Consider the following 21,932-nt stretch of genomic DNA (forward strand, 5'->3'; position numbering starts at 1 on the left):
ATTTATGTATTGTCATACTCACAATTGCGCTTGAATTTGGATATCCAGGCAATATCTGACATACCCATACGGTACATCATCATAGAAAATATCACAGTAGCAATACATATTATTGAATCATTACAACTCTGCTTATCTTCAATTATTTTGTTAATCTTTGAATTGGAATAAACTATAAATTTATGTTCAAACATGCTACAATAGTCACATGAATTTAACAGTCACTTGTGTAGAAATGACAAACACATCCATATACACATAAACTAATAAATGTTAACCGGTTCATAGTGACCACCATCTTCTAAGTTTAGTTTCCCCTGACCTCTCCTACCCAGTGTCTAGATATACAACATATGGTGGGAAAGGTTCAGCCATTTATGCAGGTCTCAGAAAGTGGCTTGTTTGATTTGACATGATATTATTTTACACAAATGGTGTGCCAGCCTTTTTCATATCAAAATAATAAAACAGGCAAAGGACATTGGTCAGTCGCCTATACAACAGGGACAGAAACAAGGACGTGGGGCAGAAGAAGAACAGGTAGGTTGAAATTGGAATATGCTGGAAGAAACTTGGCATATGTTCTGTGTTAAATATTATACATTGTAAACACTTTAGATGATTGTCTTCCTTTTCTATTTTCTCCAGTACAAATTGCACATTTTGCAAAACTATCAAATACCTGTATCATTTAGATATTTTGTTTTCTTACCATATTTTTTATTTCTGTTATCATCATTTGATTAATATAGACAAACATCCATGCATTCATAATAATTGAATATAACACATTTAAATGTAGAAACACAACTATGCAATCATAATAATTGAAGATACGACAGGTTAATATAGAAACACATATAGACATTAATAATAATTGAATATACAACAGGTTAATATAGAAAAACCCACTGCCACTGAGGAGGAAATAGCAGAGGCTACTGCAGCATGGAAGGCTGGAAGCTGGAAGAAGTTTATGTCCCAAACCCCGGATACGTAGACATCCTATGTATGTAATCTTTTTTTAAAAATAAATATTTACACGGAGATTTCCAACAACTAATGTCAGTATTTTGTTGTCCAGTTGTTGGTGTTGGGCAGAGGAAACTATAAAATATTAAGGAAACACCAATCTTGCATGGGTAGATATGTGTTGCCTCCAGGAATTGAATCTGGTACCACAATTGTGCAAAGCAATTATAATAGCACAGCTCTTCTTCCTTTTAAATAAATAGATCGGTACATAGAGTTGAAAAATACCTTTTGACTTTGTCAAAGATGTTAAGACATATTGATCAGAATATTGTTTTCTTCTATCACATGTCAATTTTATTTTGGAATGCCAACTATCTGTCTTGCAGTGTCTGATTATGCATAGATGCTGATTTATTCATTAAAACTTACTGATCACAATTCAGAAGTTCTGATGCTATAAATGACCTTATGTGGAAATTATATTCAGTAGCAGATGTCTTTGACGGTATTGCCTATCACAGTTGTGAGGCAAAAAAAAAAAAATATAAGTGTATATCTGGTTGTTGGTTGGCCATCCCTGTTTTTCCTTGCTGACCACAACACTTTTTTGGTAAGATATAATTTAATTGGTTTTTAAAAAAATCCTGAAATTGATTTGTACATCTAATTCTAAGTGAGCTGGTTTTGCCCGTACTTGAAGCACCTAGAACATTATATATCTTAATCTTTATATATATATATATATATATATATATATATATATATATATATATATATATATATATATATATATATATATATATATATATATATATATATATATATATATATATATATATATATATATATATATATATCTTCAAACCCTAGATAACTACACTAGTTTGAAAACCAGTTCAACACATTTATATTTGCCTAATCAGTATAAGATATACAGTTTGGACCTCTATATATATTAGTCTGTGATATATAAAACTGAAATGAGAAAGTTACAAGTAACTGCCTTTTTATACAAGAAGACAGCAAACTATTATTATGGCCACACATGAACATATTGCCCATTCATCTGTCAGCAATTTCGTTTTCACAAGACAACTTTCCTTTGTATAGTTGGGGTTTAAATAATGTTGTGTAACATTTCTGCTTTCAGTCATCATTATCTTGTGTTACACGTGTTATGGACCTGGTTGCTTATCATGATATCATTTTGTTTATGCAGCTCATCTTTATGAAAGATTGCTAAATTTAAAAAAAAAAAAAATTGGCATACAGTTCACCTTTACCAAAGATTGTTCAATTTCAACCGAATTTGGCATACAGCTCATTTTTACCAAAGATTGGTGAATTTAAACCAAATTTGGCATACAACTTATCTTTACCAAAGATTATTGTAATTCAACCAAATCTAGCATACAGCATTATTGGATGAAAACTTGAATGCGATAAAATTGTAGCATTCTTCAAAGTCATTTATAGGAGATGTGCCTTATTGATTTCCCATCCATCTTTTAAACTTTTGGTTCTGCAGCTTAACATTATACAAATACTGTTAGAGTTCAACCAAATGTGGTAATTAGCTTTATATTGATTAGAACTTCGTTGAGTTAAATTCCCAACATTTCACAGCATCATTTATGGAAGTTTTCCATGTTGCCTGTCATTCTGATTGTGTTTTTTTACAATTTAAAGTTATTAAGGATTGTTCGATTCCAACTAAATTTAGCATAATGCTTTATAACAGTTATACTCTGAATTATTTCAAATTCAGGTGTTCCATGACAATGTTTACAGGTAATGTGCACCTCCATGGATGCCTGTAACCTATTTCTTAATTTCTTCTCAGTGATTGATGGATTTGAACCTGATTTGTCATGCAACCACTTTATGTTGAAAGACCATCAATGATATTTGATTTCCAGTGTTCCACAATATCATTTAAGTGACTTACAAAGATACCAGTTCTCCTAACTTTGGTTCCCAGTCCAAGTTCATCTGTTTAAAACCATGCCAAACAAATCATAGTGGGCTGTGACTTACGCATGCACCAATCACTAATGTGTTTTTTTTCCATCTTACCTGAAGAAGGTTCTCGAAATATTTTTACCACCAGTGCTCTTCCCTACGTCAATAATGTACCGCATCTTGGTAATATTATAGGTTGTGTTCTTAGTGCAGATGTCTTCTCAAGGTAGGCAACTCTATCAACATGTATATAAAATGATTTCTTTCGAGAATAAAGTACAAATCATTCAGAGAGAATTATCTGGCTTTTAAAAACTGTATTATATTGTTTTTATTTTGTTTTATTTTTTATTACATTATCATTATCATTTAATATTTTTTTTAAAAGGGATTACTGGAAGGGCCATGAATAGATTGTGATACATTATGTTTTTAAAGACATTCTTTACATCATGAAAGAATATCAACATTAGAACTTTGTCATATGTATAGATAAGTTTTCAGTAATGATTGAGACTTAGCAAATCTAACAACCGACAATTTAATGGTGAAATGTATTATAAAAGTGTCAATTTAAACGATACACCTTATAACTGATAATATAACATAAATATAGGATTTCAAATGGATAATGATTTAATAATGAATTTATGAAACGAAATGAATAATATCCAGATTTTGTGTGCTTTGGACATTATCCAACGAGTTTAATACATTTAATATTAAATCATTAGTCATTTGAGATTCTGTTTATCACATAGTTTTTATTATGACAGAAAAAGAGAAAGAAGAAGAAGAAATGTCATTCCTCGCTTGTTGCTCATTTCATTTGTTGCACATAAAAAATAGTCCCAAACATTTGTCGATTTATATGGCAGTTTTATAACCAATAACATTTAAAGCTGATTTTTTTTACAAATTAGAATGCAACGAGCAATTGTCTTTTTGTAATAAATGGGACACTTGGCTCAGAGAACATTGTTTTTCAACACAGAATGTGTATGGAAATTCAGTGTGATATCACATAGTTTGATTAATTTGGTTTAGACAATCAGTTTAACACTGTGGACATCTAAGATATATCTTTTTCACTGCTGGAAGTTGTTGGATATTTATGTGAAAGAATTATTACTGGATGAAGAAATTCACTGTAATGTGTTTGTGACCGGTTTTTTCTGTTAGTTGATTTGGAACAGGAGATAGTTGGAATTACATCATGTAAGAAACATGAGATTGTCTGAGGTATTTTACCATGTAAAAATATTGCGGTTTGATAGGTATAATGTTCTGCAGTTGGAGACTACTTTGTGGTCACATTCTTCTATGAACAGAGTTGAGTTCATTTATTTCTGGAAGTTAACATTCAAACCACTCTTGTATATATGGCAAATTCTATGTTTGGGATTACCACTCTCAACACCCAGCCCCCACCCATGCATGCCAGTACCATTAGTATTTTTTTTTGTTCTTGTTTGTGTTCTCATTTTGGGGTTTAGCACAATTTTTTCAGTGCATAATAGGCAGTATATTGCGTAACGAATCCTTTTGGGGTAAATTCACCATATTTAGAAAGACCTGACTTTTTTCCTTATTGCCCTTGGACAGCTGATTAAGAAAATGGCTAGCAAAATTGTATAGTATTAGTAAAAGCAAAAAGTTCCACAAGGTGTGGTAAACAAAATCTTCCCACAGTTCAGTCAATCTGTAAAGAGAATTCTGCCCAAGAATTTCGTTGTCTTATTTGGACCAATCAGAATCAGATAAAATGATATATTAACACGTTGACAAGTTGTAATATCAAACATAGTAAACTGTCCACACTATATGTAAGTGAACAGATTGTGTGATAACAGTAGATATCAGAATTGCATTTAGTAGATTATTTTTTTTATATATTCCTTCATTAACACAGCATATTTAGTTGTCCGTCTTTCTTTGTTTCCACACAATAACTTAAGTTGTCCATGATCTACTGATACCAAACTTAGTGGCTGCCTTGCACTTGGACTAAGGAAAAATCCTGTCAATAGTGGGGTCAGAAGGTCAAAGGTCAAGCTCACTGTGACTGAAACATTAACGACTTCCAGACAATAGTGTTAGCTCTGCATCAATACCTGGATCAAATATCAGTCTTGGGGTCAAAAGTTCAAAAGGTCAGGGTCATGGTGAGGTGATTTTAGAAGGAAAATTGGTTTCCGCACAATAATATCAGTTTAAATCACAATATTTTTGAAATATTTGTGGATGGCTTGCACTTTGGATAAGGCAGAAACATAATAATTTGGGGATGGAAAGGTCAAGATCACTTAAAAGAAGAAAAAAAAGATTTGCACAGAAATTAAAGCCATCAAGCATGTACCTTTTTCCAAATGTTGTAGACAGCTTACATATTGAGTAAGAAAGAACGAATGTTTATTGATTCCATAGTTGAAGGTCAAGGACAGTCTGACTGAGAAAAAAATGGTTTTTGCATAATTACTATAGTTTTAGACCACATACCATGAACAAATTTATTTTTGGGCTTGCACTTAAGGCATGGAAAAGGCTTGTTGCTTTTGTGATCTAAAGCTCAAAGGTTAATTTATTGTGGCTCAAATGAAAAGAAATTTGAATTGCATACAGAATATGATAAATTTCTAAGCATAAATACCATTTATACTCACTTATAATTCGAGTCAGATTGCAAAGAACAAAAAATATTGATCTGCCATAGTGTAATGCACCTGCAGATCAGAGCCTGTATTGTTATACAGACTACTCCTAAGAAACTACACAGACCCCGGTTCGCCAGCGCATTATATAACAGCAAATCTGAGTCTGTACGGTTTGCAGTTGGACATAACTTACAAGCAAATATATATGGCAGGTACCATTTTCTGTATTACGGAATTGGTGGACTTTTAGTCAAATGTATATCTTTGATTAAATATCTGAAATCTCTGATGCAAAATCTGTTTGATTAAAGTTGGAGTATCCTTTTAATCAAAAATAATTCAACTTTGTATTTTCAACTCTAGACCGAAAGATCTTATGTAATTATGTGTTATCTGTTGTCCAGCATATGTCTCTTTATCCATTAGCACAAGTTTGTTTTCGTTACAATTTCTAAACTACTAAGAAGATTAAAATGAATCATATCAGCATGGGGTTTTCATTAGAAGACTTCTTATGGTATCTAGCTGGGCTTAAACAAAAATAGTGCTGCTATTAGATCCAATATGGCAACCACATTTACCATCTTGAAAATCTTGCTTCTCCTCCTAAATTTAAAATCATATCAACATAGGGTTTTCACCAAAGACTTATGATGTTGGTATTAAGTAACATCGGTGCTAATCTGAGATCTGTTATGGCCACCATGGCTGCCATCTTGTATATTTTAATTGGAAAGTCATATAGACATAGGGTTTTCATCGAAAAACAGTTACGATATCTAGCTGATCCTGAGTGAACATGTTGTCAGTTTTACATCAATTAATGCTGTTACATTGAACGTACGGGAAATCTGGTCACTTATTCCTCTGAATGTATGATCATATCAACACAGGGTTTTACCCAAAAGTCTTTGAATTGTGTCTAGGAGAAATATCTTCTGTGCCCTGTTCTTGTTAAATAAATGAGAAGAATGAGTGAAAAATATTAATCTTTACTTCATATCTGGCATACTTTCAGGATTCTTTTTATACGTGTTTTATTTGATATTTTCCTACATTGAAAACTGTTTTTTTTAGAAATGTTTCATGTTCCCGGTAGAAGTAAAATTCCCACGGAATAATAGTGTTCTTCTAAAGAACATTTTATACATGTGTGTGTGTGTGTTTGTGTGCATGTATGTGTGTGACATAATTATGGTACTGAAGCCGAATAATCCATTTATGATGATCCAATTTACCATTCAGAATTCTTGTTCCTATCCAATCTTCAGTGTCATTCTAAACTGGTGTATGTTCCCCAAATTTGGAGAGAGGGGTACACTGTGCCCTTGGGATCCTATGTGCAACACTGCATATGTATTTGCACGGAAAATGTATACTTGTTTCCAGGTTAAACATGATCGGGCGTTATTTAAATTTGTGGTCAGTTGACTGTTCGTCTTAGGTAATGAGCAAGAGCAAACAGATACAAGGAAAAGAAAAACATGCATATTCATACAAGACTGAGTTTTGGATGATATGTAAAAAGTGTAACAAGTTAGAATTAATCTAGGTGATTGAGTTCAAGATAAATTTGAATGTGAAATATTTATATATACCAGGCATTGTCGACTGAGGAATTACAACTGCTTGCATGTGTGTGGAACAGATGAGTACACTACATCTACTGAGACAAAGGCCATTGAGGAAGGACTGACACCTCAACAGATCTGTGACAAGTACAACGTCATCCATGAGGAAATCTACAGATGGTTCAACATTGACTTTGATTACTTCGGCAGAACCACAACAAAACAACAAACAGAGTATGAATCAGATTTTTCAGATGTCATCACTAACGCATCAGCCCATATAAGACACATTCACAAAACCGCATACATGATTTTCTGAGTTGGTAGAATGAACAAGTTTGATATGTTGTAGGGATACATCAAGGCTATTAGGCCCAAACAAATTCATAAGCCTCACCAAAATAGATCATACCCCGACTCAAGACAAAACACAACTACAGTTTTGTATTTATCACATACTCCTCTTTTATTCATTTTAGCTCCAGTAAATTAGCAAATATAACGTGTTAAAGTATAGCATGCACTCGTGTATTACAAGTAGTTTTTTATTGGGTGTGAAAAATATATTTGAGTACCCGTGGATATACATACCCTCATATTTTCATGAATAATAATAAACGACCGAAATCAAAGTTGACTTCTTTTTGTTATAAATATAGAATATAATAAAATACTAGGAAATGGTGAGTCATCATATATGTTTACCACTGATTCCCTAGAATGTCCGAATTGCAATCAACATGCTTTGCTTGATAACAGGATATTCTGCAGCAGAGCCATTTCAACCAGACTGGGTCAATTCAAAATTAATTTCCTCACCTTGAGTCATCTAATTCCATTATAATGCCATGTGCTTTATTTGCTAACTGTTGGAACAAAGCCATGTGTATCCATTCATTAAAAATCAATATATAATCACCTACCCGTAAATAATCGCCAGATGGCATGAACTACACACTTCCCGATTTTACAATAAACAATCTAATCAGTTATGGTATGGCAACTGGGGTAAGAGTAACACTGGCTAATATTTGTAATGGCTTTCATAAATGTGAAATTCTTCTGGAAGTTGACTCATCTAGTTATGAATCCGACTATGACAGCAAATTAGACGCAGCATCACTAGTTTTAACCTTCAGTGAAGCTTTCCTAGCTGAAGTTTTGGTTGTTTTTCAAGACAGCAAGAATGTTAATATTCTAATTAACCAAATGTTTTAACATTTATTTTTCAACATTGACATACTGCGCTTTAAAAATTCATATTCTTAAATTATATTGAAGGAAGTTTAAGACTTTGTTGGTGTTATTGTTGTTGTAGGGTTTAACGCCATTTTTCAGCACAACATAGGCTATACGTGGCTGCCAGTATTGATGGTGGAGGAAGAAACCGGGAAAGCTCCGAAAAGAACCACCAACCCACGAGAAGCTACCAACAAGCTTTCTCACATATCCACATTGGCTGAACCTGAGACTCGAACCCACGCAGACAGAGGTGAGATGGCAGTGATCCGTAACGATGAGCGCTTAAGCCCACTTGGCCACTCGGGGGCCCCCAGTTTGAGACTTTAATAAATATAACAAAAATTGCATCTCTTCATAAATTAGTAAGCTATTAAATTGAAGATATCGATTTTATTATGTTGATTTTGTTTTGTTGCTATATCATCTTTAAACGTTGGAAACTTTATGTGACATGTAAAACATAACTATATAATCAGCTTCAGACGCATGTACTATTTCGAACTTGGTGCATTGTTTGAAATAGGAGATGAGTATATTTCGTACTTAGTGCATTGTTTGAAATAGGAGATGAGTCTATTAAAATATTAATATAATGTCGTAATATGAGTAAAACTTAAATGATACAGGCATACGTACATACCTGTATGCGGGGGATGTTTGATAGGGAAAAACTTGTATAACCGGCTTGTTATATTTGCCAATTTATTTTGTTGTCTGCATTACTGTTTGAATGAAGTTCAAAATAAATTGGAATTTATTAAATTTGATTCACTGTATTTAAAATCTATTGATAAACGTAATGAAAACGGCAAAATATTTTAAATCTGGGCGTGTCTTATGGAAATATGTATTTAACTACATTACTAAATGTCGGACCAAACATGTGTACCTTTATTTCATGTGTTGTCATTATGTCCTTAAAATTTTAAGTTCAAACCTTGTACCACTTCTTTCCTGTCTAATGTTCTTTAAAAATTTCAAATTTATACATGAAGTTCAGACTCATGGCATATAATTGAGTGGCTTCTTTACAAGTGACATGTGACTTTGTTTCATAGCCTGGTTCCATATTAATCCAACTTTTGAGTGCATACTCAAACACCTGATTTGGGTTTCAATAGCAAAGAAGCTGATTTACATAAATGGGATTTGAAAATTGTGATTTATTCGGTTCCATAATAGTGTTAAATATGGATAGTAGTTTAATGAAAATAAGTATCTTGGAATCTAAAGAATCGGAACTTAATTTTCAGTATGCACTTAAGAGAAAAATGAATATGGAAACTGACTATATAAGGGTGACAATATAGAATTTCCTTAAATACATAACCTAAGTACTTATATGACAACTCTTGTTCACAAGTACTTAGGGTTCATACAGGTTGTTGAAAACCTTTGAAGTTCTTGAATTATTAGGTGGCAAAATCAAGGCCTTGAAAGTGCTTTAATGTTTAGGTGGAAATATCAAGGCCTTGAAAGCGCCTGAATTTTTAAGTGAAAACATCAAGGCCTTGAAAGTGCTTGAATTATTAGGTGGCAAAATCAAGGCCCTGAAAGTGTTTGGATTTTTAGGTGGCAAGGTCATGTTCTTGAAAGTGCTTTAATGTTTAGGTGGAAATATCAAGGCCTTGAATTTGCTCTAATGTTTAAGAGGAAATATCAAGGCCTTGAAAGTGCTTGAATTTTTAGTTGGCAAGGTTAAGTTCTTGAAAGTGCTTTAATGTTTAGGTGGAAAAATCAAGGCCTTGAAAGTGCTCTAATCTTTAGGTGGAAAAATCAAGGCCTTGAAAGCGGTTTAAAGCCAACATATTAGCTGAAAATTGTTTCAGAACAGTCAAACATCACTCGCATAATTTTCTGAGATACTTGAAAGCCATGCGGTTTATTTGTATTGATGAAAACAAATATGGGAAATTTTGTAAATTCTATGCTAAATATATTTTACTTAGAGTGCAGGCAATGAGAATGGGAAAATACTTTATAATTGAGCCCATAAAGATCGTTGCATGTGTCGTTTAATTTTCTGGATTTCGTAACTTCAATGATTTGTTAACCCTGATATTTGTTTTAGTTATGAACTGCATCGATAGCTAATGTACATTCCTGTGCATAAAACTCGACCAGCTGCAAACATTATAGACCAAGTCCTGCTAGCAGAGTGGCAGCCCCTTTGAAGTCCCTTTGAGGGACACATTGTTTAGTCCAGAACTGCAGTGATATATGCTGCATATACCCGTGCATAAGAAGATTCAACCAGCTGAATGTAGAATACAACCATATCTGCCATTGCTTACGTAAGAGTTATATATACAACAAAAAATGTTTTCCTATAAAGATTTTTTTTAAAATATTCATTTTTGTATATAATTAACCTAAAGCTTAAAATATGAGAGTTTTTTTTATCCTAATTACATGTAATGAAGTTCGCAACAATTAAAACACCATCTATTATTTTCATGGAAAAAATCATGCTATATATAGACGTTAAAATAATGATACTGTATATATACCCTGCAAATAGTCATACTATATATAGACTCTGAAAAAATCATACTGTATATAGACTCTGAAAAAATCATACTGTATATAGACTCTGAAAAAATCATACTGTATATAGACTCTGAAAAAATCATACTATATATAGACTCTGAAAATAATCATGCTGTATATAGACCCTTGAAAAATTCATACCGTATTTAGACCCTGAAAATAATCACACTGAACACTGACCCTAGTAAAAAGTATACTCTATATAGACCCCTAAAATAACCATACTGTATATAGACTTTGGAATTAATCATACTGTAAACGAATCCAGGAAAAAATATGGCACTGTATATAGACCCTGAACAAATAATGCTATATATTGACCAAGCAAAAAGATTGTACTTTATCTGGACCCAGAAAAAAAGCCATACCATACTCTGAAAATACGTAATTTTACCAGATCTCTATTTCATCTGCCTTTGATTGTGTTCGTTTGTATGCAATTCATGTTTGAATTTCATCTCTAATCTCATTTTTTATCGTTGGTCTCGGTAATGCATCCATCAGCTCTTTACAGTTTCACTATGGCAGTGCATTTACTGACGTCAGAGTTTTCGTAAGAACCATTGCTTTTACATCTCATATGATTCAAAATTCAAAATGTGCTTTAATGAATTAGTAAATGTATAAAATGTAAAAGACACCATTGAATTTATGATCAGTTTTAAATAAAATATAACTGCAGTTACAGTAAATGTAAAAATAACATTTTTAGGTTTTGTAGGATTGTTTTTTTCTTTCTTAATTTGTTTAGTTTTAGAGACTACCAACAGTGATGATGTCATCACATTGTGATGGTTTTTTTTAGTGTCCAGCCCAAGTAGAGCAATGTCATGTCATGTAAGGATGAAAAGTTGTCTGTCAGTGTAAAGATTCTGATCTTGGAGTATGACGAGAAAGGGCATTTAACCATAGAGATCTTGGCATTGGTTTAAAATAAAAAGGAATTCACATTTAATTCCATTTTCAATTAGTATTCATCATTCTGCAGTCTGCATTCCATTTTCGTATCACTAGTAAAATTACCCATTTCAGGGTGTCTGACAGATATTGCTATGTACTGTTAATTTATCTATTCTTACACCTTGTCCTTATATAAAACATAGTATTTGCAATCTTTTTTAAAGTCTTAATTGCTCCATTAACCCATACAGTATAAAATCGTAAAAGAATAAATTTATTTTTAATACAATTCATCGGATATTACAGTAACAAAATTATAACATATTTGGTTACACGATTTTTGTATGTCCACCATAGGGCAGAATGTAATATGTTGTGAAGTCCATCATTCTGTCTTGACAAATTTCCTCGATGCCTCAAGTTGTCCATAATCTACAACTATTAGACATTGTGAATGGCTTGCACTTGGGGTAAGGAGAAACCCTATCGATTTAGGAATCAAAATGTCAAATGTCAGTGTGACTATGACTGAAAGAAGAGAAATGGGTTCTACATAATAACTCGCATTTTCTACCAGGTCAAGGTCATTGTGGCTGAAAGAAATAAGGATTTTGCATAATAATGTTTATGCAAGAGTAAGTTCCTTGACCAAACCTTATAGTTGACTTGCACATGGGGTAATACAAAATTCAGAGTAAAGATCGTGGTAAGTCAAATAAGAAAATAATGGGTTTTGTTTATTACGTTTAGTTCAAGACGGCATGACCTAAGGGTGAGGTCATTGAGATTTGCTGGTCAGTAATCTCCAGAGTCAACCATACCATATTACAGTACTCTTTTATACAATTTATTAGTTTTCTAGGGTATGTTTTCTAATTTTCACTGCAGAATAGCCCAAGATATCTTCTGGCGACTATACAATCGAGATTTGATTCTTAAAGACAGCATCAATCAGTTACAGTGTGAGGCCTGTGACAGGTTTGTTTCAAAACTCGGTGCAGAGCTGATAATTCTCCTTTTTATTCATAAATGTACCAGTGTCATATAGGTTACTAAATATTGCATTATTTGAAGAATCAGGGACAGTAGTAGAGAGAGTTGGGGAAGAATTTACTCAGAAGAAGGAAAATTGAATTTCAGGAATAGTTTGATTAAATTGGCAGAAAATGCCGTAAATGATATTTTATTTGCAGGAATTGTACATTTTATTCATTCTCTTGAGAAGAATGTTAATATCGGATTCTCATTAATCGATAACCCGTTTTTTGGCAGATTGCACAAAATCAATAAAATGGACGTATATAATTTTTGACCTTGTAGTTTTTGACAGAAAATAATTGTTTTCAGAAACATATTATATTTATCAGCTGTATTTTAATGTCAAAAACTTAAAAGTTACAAAAGTATTTTTGTCCATTTTATGAATGTTGTATAATCTGTAGTTCCATAGCACATGAAATTGTTTTGTCAACTTGATGAGAAAATTCTCTGAATCAGACAGGCAGGCTGTAGTTTAAAGAATGATTATTCTTATACTATTAGTGTCATCTACTTATAAAACTGAGGTGGGATTTCTCTAACGTTTTTATTTTTATTTATGATGATAAACTAGCCATTTCTTATACAATATGCTTTCAGCATCTCAATTTCCTTTAATATTTCAGATTTCTAGCTGACCGGTTTGTGGAGGGCACCTGTTAATTTTGTGCATTTGATGATGCCCGTGGAGACCAGTGTGATGCTTGTGGAAAACTCATCAATGCCATTGAACTGAAAAATCCCAGGTGCAAATTGTGTAGAAACTCTCCAGTTATCAAATCAACTCAGCACCTCTTCCTTGACCTCCCAAAAGTGAGTTAATTCCTAATGTAACATTATACATAATATAAAAAATTAGTTCTATCAGAAATCTTTATAACCGCTATTGTTGACATAAACTATGCTTAGAGCAGGTTAATATGGCTGAAATTTCATGTTACAGTTACAGAGATGTTTTTGTTAAATTGTAATGTGATCAGGTAATGTATTTTATGGAGAAAGAAATATTTCAATAAATTATGTTTCTCCGAGAATATTTACCTGATCACATCACAAAAACTGACTACCCACTTCTCCACAGTGTGAATATCCTTTAAAGGTTTTGTTAAAGGAAAAACTAGTTTAAACCAGGTATAATGGCAGCCACCAAGCAGACAGAAAGGGGAGTTAATCCGTAAGAGTTTGTGTCCTTTTGCTTCCCTGTGTTGTAATAATGCATAGACTGAAATACATTTTTCCTTCCTTCCACTATGGAAGGATTAGCCTCAGCAGAGAAAGTTATCGTAATGTAATGTATTTGGGCAAGTGTTATCAGAGAAACAAAATTTGCTAAAAACATTCCTTTCTTATTATATTCTTTATCCAAACCCTCACATCAGGTTGATGGTGATATGTTTGGTATGCCCCTGCCATATCTATCGAGTGAGTATACAATGCTACTTATGTCTATCTATTCTATCATAGATTTACGCATATTTATCCGTCTCATCATAAAGAGTTGCATCCAGACTGCACTGTTTCAGGAGTCTTCTATTTTGCAAGCAACTCCAGCAAACAATGCAAGTTTGAATGGAAAGAAATTGCACAAAAGAAATACTATTTATGCAGGTTTGATACGCTGGTACGTGATAATTATAATAACAGTTTGTAAGAATAAACAGTCAGTCTCATTCTATAAGACAGTATCTGGCAGCATTGCTTATATTTAAAACTGGAACACTCCAGAAATTAACCAGTGTACATGTAATTGTGCCAATATGGATTTTGAAATTGCTACCTCAAATCTGGGCCAGTAGCTTTCAAGTCATTAAATGGAGTGGATAGCTTTTTTACGTCAGAGTAATGACAGAGAGGAAAATATAAATTTCCTCTCTATAATGTTGGCAGCTGGTGCAAATGTACTGGACAGAAATGCTCCAGTTTAACTTGAAATGATGAAGAGGGGACTGCTGCTGAAGCAGGTGAACAATGCAGACGAGATGTTCATGTTACTGAGGAAATGAGGATAATTTCTCAATGAAAAAGTGCAGTTACAATACAAAGTTCCAATGAGCATGTACCTAAACAGTTTGATGGTTGAAATTAACCAAATAAAGGTGGTATGACATTCAATCTGTAAGAAATCAAGAAAAATAAAACCCTTTACATCAGAGGGAGATGGGGAAGAGAGAAAAAAGGAAACTGTTTACTCATAAACCCAATTAAATGGTAGGTTAGGAAAAAATAGTAGCAGTTTGATGTGTAACCCCGACCACAGTAAGCTGTTGCACACCCCTTCCCTCTTTGAGGGGGTTAGTGAATTTCCTAGTTTTTTAGTAAAATCCTTTATAAAACAAATCAGATTAAATTAAACCATTGGATCAAACCAGATTGGTTACATATGCGTGCCTTAGGCACTTTCTGCAATTGCCATGAACACTAAAACACCTAATTGTAATGCTATGCCATAAAACACCAAACCAGTCTAGACCATCATGTCGCATCATGTCACGTCACATAAAATCCCGAGAGAATATGTTTCTGCACAATAACCATTATGGGACTTAGTAGATTCAAAACCGAGTTATGGACTTTTGTTTGACTTGGAACATTGGCCTTAAGTTGCATCGTAATTGTGTTTACTCTAATAACTTTTTAAAGACTTTATGGAAAGAAAACAAATTTGGTACGAGGCTTTACATTATAATGATGTAGGTCACTTTCACTATATTTTCAAACAAATGTAATGGATTCTGTTTTTGACCTTAAGAAACTATACCCTTCAGTTGCATTATATTGCAGGGACATCCATGACATATTGACATATTTATTCTTTACCTTATATACAAAATCAGAAAACTCACCATTTCACTGCAGCACATAAATGCATGTCTTTTACAATGGAATGTAGAATGTAGTGAAAACTATCAATATGATCAGTTTAATTTCCTACATTCTTTGTTATTTCACCCCTGTGTCTATATTGTTTCAGGCTGAGCCCACATTACAAGAACATCTGAATCGAGTGTTCAAAGAAGGAACCTGGACATCCAATTCTAAACAAATCACCAATTCCTGGATACGTGATGGTCTGAAGCCCCGATGTATCAGCCGAGATCTGAAGTGGGGAACCCCTGTTCCTCTGGAGGGCTATACAGATAAGGTAAGAATTTGAGTTAGCTGTGTTTATGCCTATCATCCTGTTGTGATTACAAAAGATAACATTAAGCAGAACATACAACTCATAAGATATAGTATGTCATAGGTGGGAAATAAGTTACACCTCATAGCATATAGTATGTAATAGGTAGTAAATAAGATACAACTCATAGGATATATTATGTCATAGGTAGTAAATAAGATACAACTCATAGGATATAGTATGTCATAGGTGGGAAATAAGATACAACTCATAGGATATAGTATGTCATAGGTAGTAAATAAGATACAACTCATAGGATATATTATGTCATAGGTAGTAAATAAGATACAACTCATAGGATATATTATGTCATAGGTGGGAAATACGCAATAACTCATAGGATATAGTTTGTCATAGGTGGAAAACAACATTCAACTCATAGGATATAGTTTGTCATAGGTGGAAAACAGGGTCTAGGATGCAGGATGATAGCCAGTTTTAGATGGGATAAATATAATAATAATATATATATATAAAATGTGCACAGCTTTAGAATAAGTTATCTTATATATGTCTTTGACATATTTATGTAATGTTGATACATTCAGTTTCTTGTAATAGTAATGCAGAATGGATATGTATATTAACATAAAAGTCACACACAGGTATCAGCATTTTTATCTGATTTTTTTGCAGTCCACAAATAAAAGAATTTGTAAATGTTTTGGTTAAACATTGTTTGTCATGTTATTTTTATGATTTTCCATACATTTTCATTTTTCTGTGAACATTCTTGTTGGAGTTACATTTTTTTTGGTGTTCCATGTAGATGAGAGAAAAGCCTATTTAATTAAGGTTCTTTGAATTTTGAATCTCATGGTCTCTAGGGTCTGCAGAGTGTCCATGGTATCTGCATTACATGAGTTACACACTTTTTACCAGCAGGTTTTATGTCTTGTATGTTAATAAGGAAACCAGTCTGCAGAAAGTCTGTGATATCTGCACGGTATCATAAATTGCATACTTTTTAACTCCAACTGTGTTGTCTTGTCTGTCAATAGGATAAAGATAAGATCAATGTCTTTAGTTAATTTGATAGCAAGATTTTATTAGAATCAACAAAAACACTAGGTTGTTGTTACCTAAATTCAGTGACCCTTAGACTGTCAGGATACCAATCATGTTACATCCAGCATTAGTATTTTGATAGATATTCATACATTCGTCATAGGTCAGAAGAGCTTATGGGATGTTGTCTGTGAGTCATCCGTCCGTACATTAACACAAGTTTGTTATTGCCACTCCTCATAAACTAATTGGAGGATTGCCATTACACTTGACACACATAGTCATCTTATGGTCTTGCTGGTCCTAATTATAACTACTCTTCTTGAATGGATGGTTCTATCAACAACTTCTCATGATGTTTACTTTGTACAAAATGAAAATGGTGCTAATTTGATGTCTAGCATGCCTGCCACGGTATCCATCTTGAAAATCTTGTTTATTGCTGCTTCTTCTAATTGGAAAGTCATATTGACTTTATATTTTCACCAGAAGACTTCTTGTGATGTCTGATTGGTCTTAAATGAAAATGATGCAGGTCTGAAGTCTGATAGGAGATCCCTGTGAGGCCAAGTGGTCTCAAGCACTTTCTTTTATCGATCACTGCCATATCACCTCTGTCAGTGTTGGTTCAAATCTCAGGCTTATGCCAATGTGGGAATGTGAGAAAGCTGGTCAGGAGCTCAATGTGGGTAACTGGTTCTTACCAGGTCTTTTCTAGGTTCTTACTCGACCATTCATACTGGCCACCATGTATGGTCGGTCATGTGCTGACAAATGGCATCAAACCAAAAGCAGTAGCATTTTTAATATGAAAATCGTGTTACCGCTACTCCTCCAGGAAGACTTCTTGTAATGTCTAGTTGGTCTTAAATGAAAATGATGCAGGTCTGAAGTCTAATAGGAGATCCCTGTGAGGCCAAGTGGTCTCAAGCACTTTCTTTTATCGATCACTGCCATCTCACCTCTGTCAGTGTTGGTTCAAATCTCAGGCTTATGCCAATGTGGGAATGTGAGAAAGCTGGTCAGGAGCTCAATGTGGGTAACTGGTTCTTACCAGGTCTTTTCTAGGTTCTTACTCGACCATTCATACTGGCCACCATGTATGGTCGGTCATGTGCTGATAAATGGCATCAAACCAAAAGCAGCAGCATTTTTAATATGAAAATCGTGTTACCGCTACTCCTCCAGGAAGACTTCTTGTAATGTCTAGTTGGTCTTAATGAAAATGGTGCAACTCAAACAACTATTATCTTAAGAATCTTGATGTCACTACTCCTCCTGACTAGATGGATATGCCAGCATGGGATTGTGAAGAAAGACTTCTTATGATGTATACTTTATCCTAGATGAAAATGGTGCCATTCAGACATCTAGTATAGTCACAACAGTGACCATCTTAAAAATGATGCTGTGATTGCTTCTCAAATCAATGGTCATAGGTGAATGGGGTTTTCACTGAAAGATGACTTATGGTGCCTGATTGGTCCTAAATGAAGATAGATCTGATCTGAAATATATCCTCGTAAACTGTAGATGGAAATTAATGAACATTTCTGCTTGTTTCCTATTTACTAATCATTTGCAATAAGGGTGTCATATTTGGTTCGTGCTTTTGGCAGTTTTCCCCATTGCCTAAATGTGTCATGGGCTTGAAGGACCAGCAAACTTAAAAAGACCTGGGTCCTCCAGGACAGTTGGTGTCCCCCAGATTGATTTTTCTAATCCGTTCTTTATTTTAAGCTGGTCAAATGGACTTACTATTTTGATGTTTTTATTCACCCAACCAGAACATTATTGTTATTGGACAGGTAGACAAATGCTTATTTCATAACCTGGGTGGGGTGTGTGGATGGGTGGGTAAAATTTAAGATTTACAACAATTTTAAGTACGACGTTTCCAAACAGTTTTTGACCAAACTTTACATATGCAGTCATTGCAGGAAGATGTGTTATTTACAGTTTAATCGTCACTAAAGCAAAGGGATGTAATTCATATCTCTTCTTAAAAACGCATTTTTTTCAGAGATTGATTAGATTCACAGTAAATAAATGAAGATGCTTAATTGTAAACATCACACTGGCACAGAAAGTGATTTACATTTATCCTGCAATAACACAACTATTTGCACAATCCACAAAATAAATTACTCTAACTTTCAACCCTGGTGATAAAAATGGCCTCGCTTTTGAATTTGACATGTTGACACTTTTTGACACTGTAAGTGGAACTAACTGGAGTTACGAGTACAAGTGTATAAGAAATGATTGCATATCAGTTCACCTGATATTCCTTTATATAAACAATGCCTTCATCATGAAGCAAAGATTCAGTGTACGTAGATTGAACAGTCAGTGTGGAGATTCTCTAGTGACTGCTTTAGGCATGGATAAACCATTGTTTGGTTAGGAAACACCTGGCCAAGGAAGGCAGGTGATTACATACAGGACGGTTGTATAGAAAATTTGCCAGGGGGAAATTAGAATGGTTGTGAACACAGGTGACCGCTGAGTAAAGGTGACCATTAGAACAGGTTTGACTGTATGTGATAGGTAGAATTTTGACCACTGTCTGTGGCTGGGAATTTGTGATGGCAAGTCATCGTAGTTGATCTTTTGTTGTTTTTATTACAGGTGTTCTATGTGTGGTTTGATGCTCCTATTGGATACATTTCTATCACTGCGAACTACACTGACCATTGGAAGAAATGGTGGAAAAATCCACAACAGGTTTGTAGAAAGTAACTTTTTATGTTTATAAAAATGGTAAGCTCATTCTTATTGTGTGGTGGTACCAAGTTTTCTGGAGCTTGTGGTCGCAGCAAACCACTGATTAAGGACACAACGAGCAGTAATCGTTTGAAAACAATAGGACCATCTACCTAATTCCATGAATGTAGGTGCTGCAAAATTGTTATCTTCAACAAAACCACAACAATGCATGAAATAATAATATTGCAGACAGAACAATGAATGTCCAGGATCTTTTGTCTGATGGAGCAGTAACTTTCAGGTGACCATCAGACCAGTTGCCAGCATGTATTCAACATCTAAAAACAGTTTTCTTTTTTAAAGTGATCTGAATTGTCTATCTTCAAGATTCAGTGGTGAGATTGTAATCAGTATGGAAGAATGTCTAATCGTTTTTAAAAGAGGAGCATACATTTACTACATTTTGATAATGTTGTTGCTCATAAAAATTAATTCCTCCACTGTTTTGTGAACTAACACCAATTGCATTTATTTTTATGTTAATTCCTCTCCAGATTGAATCAATGTTTAAATAAATATTTTCATTTTATCTGGAAGAAGAAAAGTTCTTACACAAAGCATGAAGAACACACTAAGAGTTAAATAAGTTGTGATAATAGGAAATGAACCAGTAGATATTGAAAAGAGTGAAGGGATATATTATAATTTGTATCACATGGGGTTGAGTGCTGGTGAGCACAGTGGTAAGGGAAACATTTATCCATGCATTTGCAATCCCAAATTAAAAGTTAACATGACAACTATTAATTTGCACATGGCTATCTTTTAAAACTCCTCTTTTAATTAATTTAATGATTGTTTGCTTTCATCGAAAATTTATACAGGTGGAGCTGTATAACTTCCTTGGAAAAGACAATGTGCCATTTCACAGTGTTATCTTCCCTTTTACATTGCTGGGAGCAGATGACGGTTACACCATTGTAAATCACATGATAGCTACAGGTTAGATATGTCTTTCTTAACATGTCCATTTCTCTTTTCTCTGTATCTTAGTCTTGTCCATTTGAATTATATCTCTCCCAGATTAATTGGACACATGTATTCACCATAAATGCAAGAGAGAGTGTGAACAAGTAGATTGCTACAAGCAGTATGTGTGTGCTAGTACTCATTTTCTGTGAGTACAAGTGAGAGCGAGGTAGAGAGAGTATACAAATAAAGACAGAGAGATATAAAATGCACATTTGTTGTTGAGTGCATGTTAGTTGGATGCAAGACAAAGCACATTTCTGGTGATAGCTGCGTAATCCAATTTGTTCTGTTTTGGGATTTTGTTTGCATATATTTCATAACATTCTTGATGTGTTTTCTTCATGCTTTAGATGAATCATTATGAAGCTAAGACAAATCCTATAGCACAATTTTGCTTTTCTCTATGATCTTAGCCGCATTGTTACATTCATATACAATTTGGGTTAAAGTTTGTTTATTTGCTTATATTTTCTAACTCTCTTGATGGAGTTTCATCATGCTTTGAATATATCGTTATGGAGACAATTCATTATTTGCTTTCCCCTTTGGCCTTAGAATCAAGGTCACAATATTAAATTGACATTAAGGTTTCTTTAAAGTTTTTTTTTAATGGCCACTTTTTTCTATATGACTAAATTAATTGTCTTCACACTTTGCATGGATCATTATGAATCTGAGAAAATTGATTCTGTAATATGCATGCTTGGCACTTTGACCTTGGGTTATGAGCAGTTCTAAATATTTATGCTGAGAGTAATGTTAAGGTCTTTTGTATATGCTTATATTTTCCAAGTTTGTGAAAGTTGGCGGGGATGCAATTGAACACATCTGACGGCCGTTAGTGTAACATATTTCGAGATTGACGTCCCCCCTCAATGGCCAGGAAGATTTAATTTAATTTGAGGTTGACAGAATGACTAAATTTATGTGAACACAATTTGTCTTGATATTAATGATTGGTTAGTTTGGAAAGAAAAATTATTTAGAAATCATAGGTATTTATTATAATAAATGATAGCAGGTAAATGAGAGAGCAATATCTGGAATGAAATATTCCATGGTAGATCTCATTTCAGGTTAACCAGATAATGTTTTCATGAGTTTTTTAAC

General features: G+C 33.7%; 1 pseudogene across 1 annotated transcript in view; it reads left to right on the forward strand.

Annotated features, from left to right (window-relative positions):
- Positions 1-21,932, forward strand: part of LOC149791861 (methionine--tRNA ligase, cytoplasmic-like) — a 58,672-nt pseudogene that overhangs the window by 21,636 nt on the left and 15,104 nt on the right. The window contains exons 3-10 of the transcript XR_016423307.1: positions 472-540; positions 893-996; positions 7,193-7,396; positions 12,743-12,832; positions 13,519-13,705; positions 15,864-16,034; positions 19,713-19,808; positions 20,675-20,792. The product of XR_016423307.1 is annotated as a methionine--tRNA ligase, cytoplasmic-like (transcript). The remainder of the gene's footprint in view (positions 1-471; positions 541-892; positions 997-7,192; positions 7,397-12,742; positions 12,833-13,518; positions 13,706-15,863; positions 16,035-19,712; positions 19,809-20,674; positions 20,793-21,932) is intronic.

The sequence above is a fragment of the Sinohyriopsis cumingii genome, chromosome 9 (assembly GCF_028554795.1).
Source record: "Sinohyriopsis cumingii isolate HCF-2022 chromosome 9, ASM2855479v2, whole genome shotgun sequence".
Lineage (NCBI taxonomy): Eukaryota > Metazoa > Mollusca > Bivalvia > Unionida > Unionidae > Sinohyriopsis > Sinohyriopsis cumingii.